Source organism: Cetorhinus maximus, chromosome 24 (assembly GCF_964194155.1).
Source record: "Cetorhinus maximus chromosome 24, sCetMax3.hap1.1, whole genome shotgun sequence".
NCBI classification, from domain to species: Eukaryota; Metazoa; Chordata; class Chondrichthyes; order Lamniformes; family Cetorhinidae; genus Cetorhinus; species Cetorhinus maximus.
The window spans coordinates 23,391,363-23,408,733 of NC_135902.1; the positions used below are offsets into that span (position 1 = coordinate 23,391,363).

General features: G+C 42.8%; 1 protein-coding gene across 2 annotated transcripts in view; it reads right to left on the reverse strand.

Moving 5' to 3' along the window:
• xylt2 (xylosyltransferase II) overlaps window positions 1-17,371 on the reverse strand; it is a 261,068-nt gene that overhangs the window by 185,380 nt on the left and 58,317 nt on the right. The gene's annotated exons all lie outside the window — the stretch shown is intronic.

Sequence of the window (17,371 nt, forward strand, 5' to 3'; positions counted from 1 at the left end):
TTGCCCATCCCTAATTGCCCTTGAGAAGGTCTTGGTGAGCCACCTTTTTGAACCACGGCAGTCCATGTGGTGTAGGTACACCTACAGCACTGTTCAGAAGGGACTTCCAGGAATTTGACCAAGAAACAATGAAGGAACTGAGATAACGTTCCAAGTCAGGCTCATGTATGACTCAGAGGGGAACTTGCAGGTAGTGGATTTGCTGCCCTTGTTTTTCCAGGTGGTACAGGTTGCAAGTTTGGAATATGCTGTCATAGGAGGCTTGGCGAGTTGCTGCAGTGCACCTTGCATATGGTACACACTGCTACCACTATGCGTCAGTGATGGAGGGAGCGAATGTTTATGGTGGTTGGTGCCGATCAAGCAGGGCTGCTTTGTCCTGTATGGTGTCGGGCTTCTTGAGTATTGTTGGGGCCAAACTTATCCAGGCGCATGTTACTTACACTTATCAGCCCAAGCTTGATTGTTGTCCAAGTATTTCTGCATGCGGTTATGGGCTTTCAGTACCTGAGGAGTCGCAAATACGACCGAACACTGTGCAATCATCAGTGAACACCCCACTTCTGACCTTATGATGGAGTAAAGGTCACTGATAAAACAGCTGAAGATGGTTGGGCCTAGGACACTACCCTGAGAAACTCCTGCAGCAATGCCCCAGTCCTAAGATGATTGGCCTCCACCTAACACAACCATCCTCCTTGTGTCAGATATAACTCCAACCAGTGGGGAGTCTTCCCCTTATTCCCACTGACTTTAATTTTGCTAGGGCTCCTTGATGCCACACTTGGCCAAATGCTGCCTTGATGAGAATGGCAGTCACTCTCACCCCAACTATTGAATAGCTCTTTTAAAGAGCCAGCATAGAAATGATGGATCAAATGGCCCCCTTTTGTGCTGCAAAGTTCTTTTTGCCTCTCCCAGGAGATTACCTGGCCATGGATTTGGGTCTGAAGAAGTGGAGGGGAGTAGTATTTAGAGAGGATAGCTGCCCTTCATGGCATTGGGCAAGCTTGATGGACCAACTAGTCTTTGTCTGCATGTCAAATTTACATGTTCTTCTGATCAGGAGCTGGGACCCATGCTGATTCTACCCCTCTTAGGCCTAAGACTGTGGGGCTAAGAACAGCAGGGGGTCTCCACTGATAACAAGGTCGGAGCAGGTCTGGGCAAGCTGTCACTCAGCCTCCACATTCATGTCCACAGCACAAGCCACTTCTAGGGAAGTGGAACTTCGCTTCCAGTGATATTGAGTTATCTTGAGCAAGGTGAGTAAGTGCTGTGTCACTGTGTCCAGGGAGGGTAGAAGGAGCTTAGGCAGCAGCAAGTGGATGGGACCATCCCCTCACCTCCTCCCTCCCTCTTTCCCTTCTGCAGTTCTCCAACTATAAAACAATGTGACCTGCAGCATGGAGATGGTCTTTCTTTTCAGAACAGGTAGTTGAAATATATAAAACAAAACTTGAGAGGTTTTCTTGTAATCTGGGTTGCAAGCATTCAATTTTTCTCTCAAATTTGAATTTACTGTCACTGTGTACATATGATGCAATGTACAGAACATGTTAATGAGGCAGTCACTGAAATCGGTGGTATCATCTGCACAGTGCAATAAATAACACACGGGATATTTTCCTGTCAAATTAACAATATTGCACAATGTTGTTAAACTAAAATTTGTACTCTCTGGTTCATTTAATAGTCCTGGTGAGTTCACCTATAGGGCGCACACAAACTAACACATCATTATATCTTTGCTGCTCTTAATATTAATATTATTACTGTGTATATAACACGATGTTCATAACCGAACGGCAACAATGCAAGTTATCACTTTACTAGGACCTTTCTGTATTGTTTGGTGAATTGATTGGTGAACTATGAAAGGGGAAAAAATAGCTTGCACGATTGCGGGTGAGGGTTAAAGGGTGGGGAGGGGATAGGGAGTCCAGAAACAGGAGTAGCACTGGGACCCGTAATTTCTCTCCCTGACCCTGCCTCCACATCACCAAAGTCTCACATTCGCCAAATTCCTTTGCACTCTGATGAAATCTGCATTCAGGTACAGCTGCTCTGTGCTAATATTCTTCATTCATTCACTTGTTTTACTAATCCTGATTAAAAGTTTTAAATTCCTGGCTCTCTGCCATAGTCCTTGCTGTTGCCTGTCAGCCCACACTGCTGCCCACCAGCCCACCCTCGCACTAACACTCCCATCTCCATGCCTACACACACCATAGTGAGATTGTGTAGTCCAAAGTCAATCTTTCTAAGGCCAGAGAAGCTGAAAGTTGTCCTGCATGACATCTGCAGTCTACTCCACAGAAAATTAGCAGCCCTCCACCAATTATGCTATTGCCATTGGGTTAATGCTGCTTTGAAGCACTAGCACAAGTAAAGGATGGAAGACTGGCACTAAGGGAATGCACAGAGTGATTAAGTTTGCTTAAAAAAATGGCATGATTTTATTACAAATTTCATTTGGAATGTTTATTTTGTGGTGGTTTTATGTTTGCATTGTGATCAAGCAGATGCTATGATGGTCAGTGACAGAGGAAAGGAAAACCAGGAAACTGTTGGTAAATGGGAATTGGGATTGCAGTTACTGTCATTCAGATGGGTTCTTTATGGTCAACCCAGACAGAAAAGAGCTGACTAGGTTTCCACCACCGCCTCGTGCTCCTTTGTAGCTTGCTATGCAGCTGGTGACAAAGGGCAGAATAGGGATTGTTAAACATGACCACCACTAATCTTTGCACTGTTACAGACAAGGGAGAGAGATAGACTGAAACCCCCAATACCCCTTTCTTTCTGCATGTAATCAGTGTAGTTTGATTTTGACGAGGTTGATGTGTGTTCCCAAACCCTACACCCCAATGCAACCCCGGTTAGTGTGCGGTCAATTTAAGAGTCACCTGCAGCATATTTACATGGATTTAAACAAGGAGTATTATTTGTTCACACACTCAACCCATAAGAGTCAATCATTATGCCAATAACACAATACATGCCCAAGAAAGATACAATTAAGGACAGTAATGCACTTCTACAAATATTAAAACCAAACATGGGCAAAATAGCTAAACTCAAGAGGTGAGGTGAGAGTGACTGTCCTTGACATCAAGGCAGCATTTGACCAAGTGTGGCATTAAAGGGGCAAAACTGGAGTCAATGGGAATCAGGACAAAAACTCCACTGGCTGGAGTCATACCTAGCACAAAGGGAGATGGTTAGGAACATAAGAGCAGGAGTAGGCCATTCAGTCCATCGGGCTTGTTCCACCATTCAATATGGTTATGGCTGATCATCCACCTCAATGTCTTTCTCCCACACTATCCCCATATTTCTTTACATTATTGGCATTTAGAAATCTGTCAATCTCTGCTTTAAACATACTCAATGACTGAGCTTCCACAGCCATCTGGGGCAAAGAATTCCAAAGATTCACAACCCTTTGAGTTAAAACAAAATCCTCCTCACCTCAGTTTTAAGTGGCTTCCCCCTTATTGTGTTCCCTGGTTCTAGACTCCCCAACCAGGAGAAACACCTTATCTGCATGCACCCATCTATCCCTTTAAGTATTTTGTAGGTTTCAATGAGATCACCTCTCATCCTTCGAAACTCCAGAGAATTCAGGCCCAATTTCCCCAATCTTTCTTCACAGGACAGTCCTGCCATCCCGGGAACAAGTCTGGTGAGCCTTCGTTGCACTCCCTCTATGGCAATAATATCCTTCCAAAGGTAAGGGGACCAAAACTGCACACAGTACTCCAGGTGCAGTCTAACCAAGGTTCTATACAATTGAAGCAAGATTTCACTACTCCTGTACTCAAATCCTCTTGCAATGAAGGCCAACATACCATTAGCCTTCCTAATTGCCTGCACCTGCATGTTAGCCTTCAGTGACTTATTGACAAGGGCACCCAGGTCCTTTTGTACATTTACACTTTCTAATCTCTTGCCCAGTCACTAAGTCTATCCAAATCCTCTTGAAGCCGCTTTGCATCTTCCTCACAGCACACATTCCCATGTAGCTTTGTGTCATCTGCTTACTTGGAAATATTACATTTGGTCCCCACAGCCAAATACTTGTTATATATATATATTGTGAACAGCTTGGGCCCAAGTACTGATCCCTGCAGTAGCCCACTAGTCACAGCCTGCCAACGCAAGAATGACCCGTTTATTCTTACTCTCTGTTTTCTGCCTGTTAACCAATCCTTAATCCATACCAATTTATTACCTCCTATTCCATGTGCTTTAATTTTGCTAACCAATCTCTGTGGGGGACTTCATCACAAGCCTTCTGAAAATCCAAGTATACTATGTCCACTGGCTCCCCTTTATCAATTCTATTAGTAACATCCTCAAAAAATTCCAACAGGTTCGTCAAAAATGATTTCCCGCTCATAAATTCATGCTGATCATGCCCAATCAGATCATTATTATCCAAGTGTCCATTTATCACATCCTTTATAATAGATTCAAGTATTTTCCCTACTACTGATGTAAGGCTAACAGGTCTGTAGTTCCCTATTTTCTCTCTCCCTCCCTTCTTAAATAGTGGAGTGACATGTGCTACCTTCCAATCTGCAGGAACCATTCTGTAATCTATAGAATTTTGGAAGATGATCGCCAGTCCATCCACTATCTCGATAACTCTTTCAACACTCTGGGATGTAGATCATCAGGTCCCGAGGGCTTATCAACCTTCAGGCCATTAATTTCTCCAATACAACCTTCTAATCAATATAAATTTCTTTCAATTCCTCATTCTCCCTAATCCCTTGGATCTCTAATTCTGGGAGATTTCTTGTGTCCTCCTCAGTGAAGACATACACAAAATAATCATTTAGCTTCCCTGCCATTTCTCTATTCAAATAGCACAGAACTTTGCTGAAAAAAAGAGACATGTCAAAGCTTTTTGCCTTGCACTCATCAGGGCACTTCGTAAAAATACCAATATAAGGAGAAAACAACAATTTGTACTGTATGTGAAGGGACTATGATTGGTAGAGGCGTTGTCATGGGGAATGCACCATTGATGGTGACTGACAGTTAACTGCCAAGCATTGTTTGAAATTTAAACCAGGCAGCTTGACCCTGATTGGTCAAGGCATTATCCTGAGGAATGAGTCAGCAAATGGCTATCACTTATTTTGTTTAGCTAAAACAGGCACAATGTGTGTACATGTTCTTTCTGTCTGCAAAGAATGGAGCCCTTTGTATTATATATGTAGCTTCCAGTACATGCAAATGCACCACATTGCGAACCCGACTGACAATCTTAAATTGGTTGTTAGCGTAATTCTTGGCACACTGAGGATTATTTAGCAAATGTTGTCCAACCGCGAAATCACATCTAATGTTGGACACTGTGTTTTGAGTTTTGCAAGCACCGGCTGGTTGGGTATGGTCTGTACTTTTCCCGTTGCGAACAATGGCTGGGACATACTGCTTAATACGATCTGCCAATCTTTGGGGCGTACAGTCTACATACCTAGCATCACTGGCGCCGAAATTCGTTTACCACATTACTCATTTGTGTGATAGGCAGAATGTCTTTTTGGTTTGACAGCAGCATCCTGTTAGTGGCGAATACCACTCGAGTGCTACTGCATAGTAGCAGTGTGAAACAGCTAGCTTCACCTGTTGCCCAGATCTTTGAGATACCTTGTCCTTCCAGGGTAACCTGAGGTAGAGTGGACACTTTTCAGGGTGGAAATTGTATCATACCCATTTACCTCTATTTATGCCTTTAAATCATCTATCTTGTTGCAAATGCTGTGTGCATTCAGGTTGAGTGCCCTTAACTTAGAGTTTGTGACATTATTCTGCATTCTAGATTTCATTAATGGTTGCCTTCGTTTTGACTGCCTTCTAATTTAACTTGCCACTTTTCTACTTCCCATTACCAGCTTTACTTCCTTCCAATTTGAGCGACCGCTCAGTTTCCCACCCCTGTGACAAGCCAGCCTAAACACCCCCAACAAATAAATACAAATTGCAAAACCATTGTGATAGCGCGACCAAGTTTCCCTGGTGGATTTGGTCTGCCTGGCACACATCATCTGCTATGGGATATTTGAAATTCCTTGCTTTGGTTTGGAGTTGGTGAGTCTTAAGGCTACAAGCACGAGAAGCACATTGAATTTAGGAGTTGTTGTGAGGGATTTTAAACTGGTGAGACTGCAAAATCGTCTGCATCCATAGCTGAAACCTTTTTGGGAGTGGAAGATATAACTCTGATAGGGTTACAGAACGTATCCAAGGGTAAGTTAACAGACCTAGCACAAAGGAAGATGGTTGTGGTTGTTGGAGGTCAATCAGCACCATTCACGACTCCTCAGATGCTGAAGCAGTCCATGTCCAACTGCAGCAAGACCTGGACAATATCCAGACTTGGGCTAACAGGTGGCAAGTAATATTCACGCCACACAAGTGCCAGGCAATGACTTACCTCCAACAAGAGAGAATTTAACCATCGCCACTTGACATTCAGTGGCATTACCATCACTGAATCCCCCACCATCAATATCCTAGGGGTTACAATTGACTAGAAACTGAACTCGACTAGCCATATAAATACTGTGGCTACAAGAGCAGGTCAGAGCTAGGAATCCTGCGCCGAGTAGCTCACCTCCTGACTCCCTAAAGCCTGTCCACCATCTACAAGGCACAAGTCAGGAGTGTGATGGAATACTCCCCACTTGCCTGGATGAGTGCAGCTCCCACAACACTCAAGAAGCTTGACACCATCCAGGTCAAATTAGCCTGCTTGATTGGCACCCCATCCACAAACATTCACTCCATCCACCACGGCGCACAGTGACAGCAGTTTGTACCATCTACAAGATACACTGCAGAAACTCACCAAGCCTCCTTCAACAGCACTTTCCAAAACCACGACCACTACCATCTAGAAGAACAAGGGCAGCAGACACATGGGAACACCATTACTTGCAAGTTCCCCTCCAAGCCACTCGCCATCCTGACTTGGAAATATATCGCCATTCCTTCACGGTCGCTGGGTCAAAATCCTGAAATTCCCTCCCTTACAGCACTGTGGGTGTACCTACACCACATGGACTGCAGCGGTTCAAGAAGGCAGCTCATCACCAACTTCTCAAGGGCAATTGGGGAAGGGCAATAAATGCTGGCCCATGAATACATTTTTAAAAAGCTTGACAAGCTTTGTGTAAATTTCACCATGTTGACAATATTCAGAAGTAAAAGACTGTTTCATTTAATGATTGGAAATAGGGGAAAAAGCAGACAACAAACCTGAGTAAAGCAAGTTATCGATAGATGCCTCTTTTAAAGGAAAACTGGCATTTTCTTGACATTTGTGCTGCTCAGAGGACCTACACGTGAGGCACTTATTGCCATAAATAAGGTGTAATTTGTACTGCTTCTATGAAACATTGAAACTATAAAGCTTATTTGTTTCTTGTATATCGCTAGTCATTATGGCAGTGGAATTTGGAAGTCTGTTTTCAAATAACCAAGAATAAACACGGATAAAAAATGTTTCTTTGCTGCATTATCCACTTAGACTAAACTACTCTATGCCCAATTCTGCATCCTTCACTGGATATTTAATTTTCCAAATATTTATAATATAAAGCATTAAAATTTTGTTTAAATGGCCAAACCTGGAAGAGACTTTTGTTAAATTGCTTTCCACTGTATAAAATTATGAGGGGCATAGATAGGGTAGACAGGAAGGAACTATTCACCTTGGTGGAGGGATCAATAACCAGGGAGCATAGATTTAAAATAAGGGGCAAGAGGTTTAGAGAGAATGTGAGGAAGAATTTTTTCACCCAGAGGGTGGTGGGAACCTGGAGCTCACAACCTGAAAGGATGGTAGAGGCAGGAACCCTTATAACATTTAAGAAGTATTTGGATATGCACTTGCGATGCCATGGCATACAAGGCTATGGGCCTAGTGCTGGAAAATGAGATTAGAATAGTTAGGTACTTGTTTGACCAGTGCAGACTCGATGGGCCGAAGGGCCTTTTTCTGTGCTGTAGACCTCTGACTCTAACTGGTGGATAAGTTGCAGCTGAGTTTACCTGTACAGGCAAAGAAAGCAAACATAGTTGAAGTGATAGCACTGCATTTAAAATTGGAAGTGGTACCTGACACCAGTGAGTTACGGAGGTACTGAGACTTCAGTTACAAATGAAGAAGCTTGAATTTGATCAAGCAAAGGAACTGAAAAAAAACTTGAACTAGAGTCAACAGAAAAAGAAAGAGAGTATTTCAAGGAGAAATGGAAATTCGAAAACTCGACCGCCAGAGAGAGAAGTTAGCAATGGAGGAAAGAGAAAAGGAACTGGAAAGAGAATACCAGCTTAAAAAGCTGGAATTTAAAAAAGAGATCTCAGATGCTGAGGAAGGTTCTGATGATGAAAAAACTTTCAATATAAAACCAAGTAGGGAGATGTTTAAATTTGTGCAATCTCTTCCAAAGTTTAAAGAAGGGATGTAGAGGTTTTCTTTATTTCATTTGAGAAAATAGCTAAGCAGATGAAATGGCCACAAGAAATCTGGACATTGCTTTTACAGTCTAGGTTACTGGGTAGAGCTCATGAGGTTTATGCTTCACTGTCAGAAGAAATATCAGTGGATTATGACGCAGTAAAAAAGGCTATTTTGAGTGCAAATCAGTAGGTTCCTAAGGCGCACAGGCAGAAATTTAAGAATATAAGGAAACAGCCTGGTGAAACTTGTATTGAGTTTGACAGAGTAAAACAAAGTAATTTTGACCAGTGGATATGGGCTTTATAGGTAGAGACAACATATGCAGCTCCTAGAGAAATAATTATTTTGGAAGAATTTAAAGACTCAATTCCATCGGTAGTGAGAACTTGTGGAAGAACAGAGGGTTAAAACGTTAAGACAAGCAACAGAGATAGCTAATGATTATGAGTTAGTTCATAGATCTAAACCTTTCTTTTGTCAGCCTTTCAAATCAGAGAAGAATAGACAGCGGGAAGGTGAAAGGAAGGTAAGTAGTCAGGGAAGAGGAGTAGTTGGAAATTCTCAGCAAGTTTTTTCTCAGACTGAAATGGAAGGTGCTGAGGGTAGAAGTGACACTCAAAAATTGAGGTGTTTTCATTGCAATAAGGTTGGGCACATGAAGTCAATGTGTTGGAGGTTACAGAGAAAATATGTAGCAGTAATTGGAATGCAGAAAAGTTCTGGAAGTAAAGGTACGGTGGGTTCTGAGGTCCAGACACAGGAAAAAGCAGTGGTTTGCATACAGGTAAAGCAGGAAGAATCAGTGATAGGTAAAGAAGTGTGAATGTGTTCACAATTTACCCAAGGGAGTTCTAAAGAGCAGGTTGCAGAAATGATTAAAGGTTTAGTATGTGAAGGGGAAGTCTTTCCATGTGTACAGAGTGGAACAGGTAAAGATATTAAAATTTTAAGAGACACAGAGGCTAGTTAATCCTTAATGTTATGGGATAGTGATATTTGTTGTTAAGACGGAGTATTGCAGGAAAAGGTGATAATAACTGGGGTTCATGGAGATGTTAAGCCTATTCTATTGTGGAAGGTAAATTTAAAGAGCAAGTAGAAAACAGGTGAGGTGATTGTTGGAGTAGTGGAAAAATTGCCCATTGCAGGGGTTCAATTTATTTTAGGTAATGATATAGCGGTGTCACAGATGTGGGTGATTTCTATGGTATTTGAGCAGCCTGTGGAGGTGCATTCAACAGAGGGGTTGCAGAAAGTGCATCCTGGATTGTTTCCAGATTGTGTAGTAACAACATCACAAAGATCACAGGTTGAAACAGGAAGTTAAAAGGCAGGGAGAAGGTGTAGAAGTTCAATTAGCTGATACTATCTTTTTTAAGATTATTCAGGAAGAGACAATGGAAGAGAATGAAGCTGAAGTGTTTCGTTCAGTTCAGTTGGTAGAGCTACCACAAAATGATCCACGAATAAAGCAGTTATATCAACAGCTTACTCTGAAACAGAGGCAGAATGTATTCCAGAATGTTATTACTTTAAAGGTAATGTGTTAATGAGGAAGTGGAGAACATATCAAGTTTCAGCAGATGAAGGATATATGGAAGTGCATCAGATTGTTATACCATCTGGATACAGAAATGAGATACTGAGAGAAGGTCATGAAATTCCAATAGGGGGACATTTAGGAATTAGAAAGACACAGGTGAAAATACAAAAACATTTTTATTGGTCTGGATTGCATAGAGATGCAGTCAAATTCTGAGGAACATGTCAGGTGATAGGGAAACCAAAAGCAGTGATTAAGCCGGCACCTTTAATTCCAATTCAAGCATTTGAGGAACCTTTTACTAGAGTCATGATTGATTATGTAGGGCCCCTCCCTAAGACTAAAATTGGAAATCAGTACTTGCTGACAATAATGAATGTGTCTACAGGATTTCCGGAAGTGATTCCTTTGCGAATTATAGCAAAGAAAATCATGGAAGAGTTGACTAAACTTTTTACAAGATACAGTTTGCTAGACGAAATACAATCAGATTAGGGTTAAAGTTTCACGTCACAGCTGTTTAAGGAAGTAATGAACAGTTTGGGGATAAAACAGTTTAAGTTAATAGCTTAACATGCTGAATCATGAGGGGCTTTGGAAAGATGGCATCAAACTTTAAAACTTTAAAAACCATGATGAGGGCTTACAATCAAGGCCATCCACAGGATTGGGATAGGATTTTCTATTAGTGATGCTCCTAATGCATCAACTGTTTACAAGCAGCCAGATAAGCAAGGCTAAGGAGTGTGTTTATTTTTCCCGAAGGTTGCTGACAATATTGTCAACATGCAAGTTTTCATATTATGAGGAATATACAGTTTCAAAGACAATAGAATTTTCATATAAAAGAGAGAAACATATATAAAGGAGAGTGAAAGGTTGTATGGAAGAAGGCCATGTAAAAGATACAGGGCTACAGGCCAAGTGCTGGAAAATTGGATTAGAATAGATAGATGCTTGATGGCCAGCATGGACACAATGGGCCCAAAAGGCTTGTTTCTGTGCTGTATAACTCTATGACTCTAGCTTTGCTACAAAGTATAGACTTTTTAAATATTTATTCATGGGATGAATAGGCCAGCATTTATTGCCCATCCATAATTGCCCTTGAAAGGGTGGTGGTTGGCTGCCTTCTTGAACTGCTGCAGTCCATGAGGGAGTTCCAGGATTTTGACCCAGCAATAGCGAAGGAACAGCAATCTATTTCCAAGTCAGGATGGTGAGTAGGCTTGGAGGTGAACTTGATGGCGTTATCATCTGTCTGCTGCCCTTGTCCTTTGAGATGATAGTGGTTGTGGGTTTGGAAGATGCTGTCTAAGGAGGCTTGGTGAGTTCATGCAGTGCATCTTGTAGATGGTGCACACTGCTGCAAATGTGTGTTAGTGGTGGATGGACTGAACATTTGTGGATGGGGTGCCAATCAAGCAGGATGCTTTGTCCTGGATAGTGTCAAGCTTCTTGAGTGTTGTTAGAGCTGCACTCATCTAGGCAAGTGGAGAGTATTCCATCACACTCCTGACTTGTGCCTTGTAGGGCAGGCTTTGGGGAGTCAGGAAATTAGTTACTCGCCACAGAATTCCCAGCCTCTGACCTGCTCTTGTAGCCACAGTATTTAAATGGCTGGTGCAGTTCAGTTTCTGGTCAATGGTAACACCCCTGGATATTGAGTGGGAGATTCAGGGATAGTCATGGAATGTCAAGGGCAATGGTTGGATTCTCTCTTGTTGGAGATGGTCATTTCCTGGTACTTGTGTGGTGCTTGCCGGCTGTCAGTTCCTGCTTTTGGGTAGAAGAGAAAAGAGAGATAGGGAAAAAAACAGCTCAATCTGTTTAGACAGCGAAGAGAAAAGGTTGCTTGACTTTACAAATTACCACAGCCAGATCTGGAAGGAGGATGGTCTCTTGTCGAAGAGACACATCCTACAGCCATCTACTGATTCCGGGAGAATGGCTAAGAAGAATAATCTTCATCAGAACAGGCCTTACCACTGGTGATGGACTAAAGAAACTTTCTGAAAACTGAGAAAAGCACCTGGAAATGGTCACTCAAAGTTACTACTCAGCAAAGCGGGGAGATGAGAACCCATTGGAAGCTGGGAGTAACTCTGGCCTGTTTGCTTTAACATCTGTAATTCCATGGAAAGTGATGTGTTATAAATATAAAAGGAGGATGTCCCTCTGTAGTTTAAAGCACAGGTTTTCAAAAAAAAAGTAGTGTTTCGTCAATAGTGTTTTTTAGCCATTTGTTGCAGTGAAATTTTTTTAATGTGAAATCTTCATGTGTCATTCTTACAGTTATATGAGTTCTTGCTCTCCAAGGGGGTCATAACAAAACTGGGGGCTCTTTCTTGGATTTCGAATCACAGAATCACAGTGAAGAGGCCCTTCGGCCCATCGAGTCCACACCGACACGTGAGAAACACCTGACCTACCTACCTAATCCCATTTACCAGCACTTGGCCCATAGCCTTGAATGTTATGACGTGCCAAGTGCTCATCCAGGTACATTTTAAAGGATGTGAGGCAACCCGCCTCCACCACCCTCCCGGGCAGTGCATTCCAGACCGTCACCACCCTCTGGGTAAAAAAGTTTTTCCTCACATCCCCCCTAAACCTCCTGCCCCTCACCTTGAACTTATGTCCCCTTGTGACTGACCCTTCAACTAAGGGGAACAGCTGCTCCCTATCCACCCTGTCCATGCCCCTCATAATCTTGTACACCTCGATCAGGTCTCCCACTCAGTCTTCTCTGCTCCAACGAAAACAACCCTAGTCTATCCAACCTCTCTTCATAATTTAAATGTTTCATCCCAGGCAACATCCTGGTGAATCTCTTCTGCACCCTCTCCAGTGCAATCACATCCTTCCTATAATGTGGCAACCAGAACTGCACACAGTACTCCAGCTGTGGCCTCACCAAGGTTCTATACAACTCCAACATGACCTCCCTGCTTTTGTAATCTATGCCTCGATTGATAAAGGCAAGTGTCCAGTATGCCTTTTTCACCACCCCACTAACATGCCCCTCTGCCTTCAGAGATCTATGGACACACACGCCAAGGTCCCTTTGTTCCTCAGAACTTCCCAGTGTCATGCTGTTCATTGAATACTTGCTTGTCAAATTACTCCTTCCAAAGTGTATCACCTCACACTTTTCAGGGTTAAATTCCATCTGCTGCTTATCTGCTCATTTGACCATCCCGTCTATATCTTCCTGTCGCTCAAGACACTCAACCTCACTATTAACCACCCAGCCAATCTTTGTGTCATCCGCAAACTTACTAATCCTACCTCCCACATAGTCATCTATGTCGTTTATATAAATGATGAATATTAGGGGACCCAGCACAGATGCCTGTGGTACGCCACTGGACACTGGCTTCCAGTCACTAAAGCATCCTTCTGTCATCACCCTCTGTCTCCTACAACTAAGCCAATTTTGAATCCACCTTAACAAATTCCCATGTGCCTTTGCCTTCTTTATAAGTCTCCCATCTGGGACCTTATCAAAGGCTTTGCTGAAATCCACATAAACTACATCAACTACACTACCCTCGTCTACACACCACCTCAAAAAATCCAATCAAATTTGTTAGGCATGACCTCCCTCTGACAAAGCCATGCTGACTATCCCTGATCAAACCTTGCCTCTCCAAGTGGAGACAGATTCTTTCCTTCAGAATTTCCTCCAATAGTTTCCGTACCACTGACGAGACTCACTGGCCTGTAGTTCCCTGGCTTCTCTCTACAACCCTTCTTAAATAGCGGAACCACATTAGCTGTTCTCCAGTCCTCTGGCACCTCCCCCGTGGCCAGAGAGGAATTAAAAATTTGGGTCAGAGCTCCTGCGGTCTCCTCCCTTGCCTCCCTCAGCAGTCTGGGACACAAATCATCTGGACCTGGAGTTTTATCCACTTTTAAGCCTGTCAACACCTCCAATACCTCGTCACTCCCTATATCAATTTGCTTAAGAACCTCGCAATCTCTCTCCCCGAGTTCGATACCTTCATCCTCATTCTTTTGGGTGAAGACCGATGTGAAGTATTCATTCAACGCTCTAGCGATGTCCTCTGGCTCCACATAGATTGCCCCCTTGGTCCCTTATGGGCCCTACTCTTTCCCTGGTTATCCTCTTCCCATTGATATACTTATAGAATATCTTGGGATTTTCCCTACTTTTACCAGCCAGAGCTTTCTCATATCACCTCTTTGCTCTCCTAATTGCTTTCTTAAGCTCTACCCTGCACTTTCTGTACTCCACTAATGCCTCCGCTGATTTGCTTCCCTTGTTCCTGCTAAAAGCCTCTCTTTTCCTTCCCATCGTAACTTGAATATCTCTGGTCATCCATGGTTCTCTGGGCTTGTTACTCCTTCTTATTAACCTAGAGGAAACATGTTGAGCCTGTACCCTCCCCATTTCCTTTTTGAACGACCCCTACTGCTCCTCTGTCGATTTCCCCACAAGTAGCTGTTCCCAGTCTACCTTGGCCAGATCCTGCCTTATTTTACCAAATCCACTCTCCTCCAATCCAAAACATTTTTTTGCAACATGTCTATTTCTTTATCCATAAGTTGCTAGAACAGTTTTCATACTTGAAGTACTTGCTCACTAAATGATCATGATCAATAGTGTAATGAAGGGGGAGAAACTCTAGATATTTGGGGTTACTTTTCAAGAGGCCTACATAAGGCTTACATTTTTTCCCACCATGGCAGGTGTTCCATCCATTGCAACACTGGCAAGTTTATTCATTGCTACATCGGCATCTGTCAATGCTTTATCAAGCGCATATTTTATGTCAATACCACCAGTGGTTTCACTTAGCAGTACTAAGTCCAACATTTCTTCTTTAACAAGCCAAGATCATTAGTTGTGGGTTATCTCGTATATCTGTGGAATCATCAAGCTAAGCTGAATGCTAGAGAATTCTTCAGATCTTTTCACTTCTCACTTGCAACATCAGCTCTGATCTGGGAAATACGTCTCTCCATAGTGTGGCACAAAATTGAAATATTTGCTATTAGTCACTGAAATTTTGTGTTTTTGGGTCTAAAATTGCAATGACTTCAGCAGTATTCTTCTTTACAAATTCTCCTTTGGAGTATAAACACTTAGCACGAGCAATATTTCATAACATAGCAAAACGATAGGGGCATTGAGGCAGCCTCCTTACTAAAAGTTGAAATAGAGTCTGCTGACTACTTAGGCAAAATTTTAACATGGTTAGCTTGTTTTGCAGCAATTCTGACTTGGGGGGATATTCAGAAGAATAGTTATTGTGGTTCCTTTCCTGGTGACATAGCAAGTTACTAGCTTTGTAGTGAGTGAGTGAAACATGCAGATAAGGTAAGTCGGTTTCCTATCTTTAATAGTGAAGGCAAAATCTTCCTACCATTCTTGTTTAAAACTTCAGTTTTCTTCTTCATACTTCTGTTTCTTACAATTTGACGAGGCCATTTTCATCCACAAAGTTTATGAAGGGTTTATTGGTATGGGCCTGTGACAAATTTGCATGTATGATGACTTTCGCTCAACCTTCAGCTTTTTCCTCTCTAATTTTGCAGACTTCCTTCACAGCTTTTTTCTTTCTTACCTTCCATCACACACACTTCAGATCATGCCAAAAACAAATCTGCTTCACTAACACGCATCAGAACTAGCACATGATCACTGCATCCTTGCTCTTCCAATGTGGAAAATCAGTTAAGGGGTTGAAAAAAAAGTTGATTTTACTTGAAAAAATGTTGTAACATTTGCCACACAAGTGCCAGGCAATGACCATCTCCAACAAGAGAGAATCTAACCATCGCCTCTTGACATTCAATGGCATTACCATCGCGGAATCCCCCACTATCAACATACTGGGGGTTACCATTGACCAGAAGCAGAACCCGACTAGCCATATAAATACTGTGGCTATAAGGACAGGTCAGAAGCTAGGAATCCTGTGGCAAGTAACTCATCTCCTGACTTCGCAAAGCACATCTACAAGGCACAAATCAGGAGTGTGATGGAATGCTCTCCACTTGTCTGGATGAGTGCAGCTCCAACAACACTCAAGAAGCTCAACACCATCCAAAAGAAAACAGCCCACTAGATTGTCACCCCTTCCACAAACATTCATTCCCTCCACCACCAAACAGTGGCAGCAGTGTGTACAAGATGCACCATAAGAACTCACCAAGGCTCCTTAGGCAGCTTCTGCCAAACCCACGACCACTACCGTCTAGAAGGACAAGGACAGCAGATACATGGGAATACCACCATCAGGAAGTTCCTCTCCAAGCCATTCGCCATCCTGACTTGGAAATATATCATCGTTCCTTCACTGTCGCTGGGTCAAAATCCTGGAATTCCCTACCTAGCAACACTGTGGGTATACCTACACCACAGGGACTGCAGCAACTCAAGAAGGTAGCTCACCACCACATTTTAAGGGCAAATAGGGATGGGCAATAAATGCCGGCTTAGCCAGCGACGGCCACATCCCATTAATGAATTTTTAAAATCATCTACTGTAGAACAAATTGGGACACAGCGTACCTGTGACCCAATACAGTAGATTCTTATATTCCTGTTTTGTATTAAACTGTTTCCTCCCTTTCCAGACAGAGGCTGCAAGTTGGGAGGGTGAGCAGTGCGAGGGTGGGTTAGGGAGCCAGAGAAAATGGTCCTACATAAGACCGGCGAGAAACCACAAAAGAAATCTCGCAACAGCGCTGGAATGAATCATTGATCTTAACCCTCCTCCCAGTGCTGCTGCTGCTCTCCAGTTTTCTCCATCTGTAAAGCTGATTGTGGCTGAGGCTCAATCCAGTTTAACTCCCTCCATTGCGCAATTTAATGAGTTTCACAGCACAAGGAATAAGCCACACTCTGTGTATCAAAGAGCTGCATGTAGCTTGTGAGCCGTAGTTTAGCTACCCGATGCAGGGTATTGATGGAAATTGTCTATCTGTTCCATTGTCTGGACTGAATTTATGGGTCTGTTATTGTTGGAATAGGGTCGAATTGCCTATTAATAATACTGTTCATTTCATACTAGGGACTGACCATGGGAGGTGGTGGGGCGTGGGGGGGTGGTGGAATGATGTGTCCTCTCCTAGGATGAGCTGAGTCAACTGAAATTGACATTGTACTTAAAGAATCAGGGACTATTTGTAATCCTGCCACGCAGAAAGTACTACTTTGACAAAGATATGTTCTGAGAATTAAAAGCTCAGACCTCTGAGAGTAAAGAACCCTTGAAACCTCCGACTAGTAGTCAAGAGTTAAAGTCAAATGCAAACAAACTAAATCTGTCTGCTTTGAACTTGCCTGCAGATCCTGGGCCACAGGTTCC